Genomic DNA, 1,151 nt, shown 5'->3' with positions numbered 1-1,151 from the left:
CCCTCTCTCCATGGAACCTGCAGTGTGCCCCATCTACAGGATGAGCTGCAGCAACATGTAAATATTTTTTTTGCCAGCCCCTCCTGAACCTACATCCTCCATCCAGACAAAGGAAGCCAACGCAAGTAACTAACACAACCTCGAGATTTCTCCTGTGAGACCCCACACCCATGACACACCAGGTCCATCATCGTCACTGAGTCTGAATCCTGGAATTCCCTATGTACCTGCGCAGTGGGACCACCACACGGACAGCAGCAGATCAAGGTGACAGTCTAGCGTTCCACCTAAATACTGGCTTCACCAGCCAATCTCCCATCGCCAGAATAAAGTGAATGGAAGACTTAAGAAGGTCTGAAATTTGGAACATTTAACTTTATTTCTGATTTACTACTTTATAGTGAGGAGAACTGTAATGTTGAACTTTTAACTTTTATTTTATCTTTCTACTTTTTATATCAGGTTTTGTACCTGGGTCCCTTGTATCTAAGATGGTGCTGTAAATGGTCACATTGTGAACTTTTCACTGTATTCCTGTATCTCTGCACTTGAATACATTCGGCAATAAAATCTAATTCTCATATTACAGTGTTATTTCCAGGCCATCAGTGAGAAAAAAGGAATAGAAGCTTACAGGTTGAAGTTAGCAGGGCAGAAAGAGAGAGAGAGAGAGAGATAGCCTGTTTTCACATAGCTTACTGTTGAATTTCCAAGTAGTTCTGGACTGAACTGATCAGCTAAAGAGGTGACCACTCACTTTTCGTTATACAGGTCACTTCTAAAACATGACCACTTTGGCCTGATTTCTCATCTGTTTACATATAAGTAAAAGGCCTCTCAAAATCCTTTTTGTCTCTGTACCAAACCAGACTGATCGGAGCCCAGCCTGGTTTATGACCCATCCGACAAAAAAAGTCAAGGACACAATATTCCTGAGAAAAGGAACAGCTTTTCGATAAAAGGGTCCAGCTTTGTGACCTGCGATACAGTGAACAATCTTAAACTAAAACTTTCGTCTTTTATAATGGGATGTCCTGGTTTCTGTTCTTTGATATGTAAACCCCAGAATTTCTTTTAAACTACATTCATAAGATAGCTCAGCCTTTTACACAATCAGTGTGAAGTCTGTCTGTGTCCCAATTCTATGTCAG

This window comes from Chiloscyllium plagiosum, unplaced genomic scaffold (genome assembly GCF_004010195.1).
Source record: "Chiloscyllium plagiosum isolate BGI_BamShark_2017 unplaced genomic scaffold, ASM401019v2 scaf_8626, whole genome shotgun sequence".
NCBI classification, from domain to species: Eukaryota; Metazoa; Chordata; class Chondrichthyes; order Orectolobiformes; family Hemiscylliidae; genus Chiloscyllium; species Chiloscyllium plagiosum.
Note: the sequence above shows the minus strand (reverse complement) of the source record.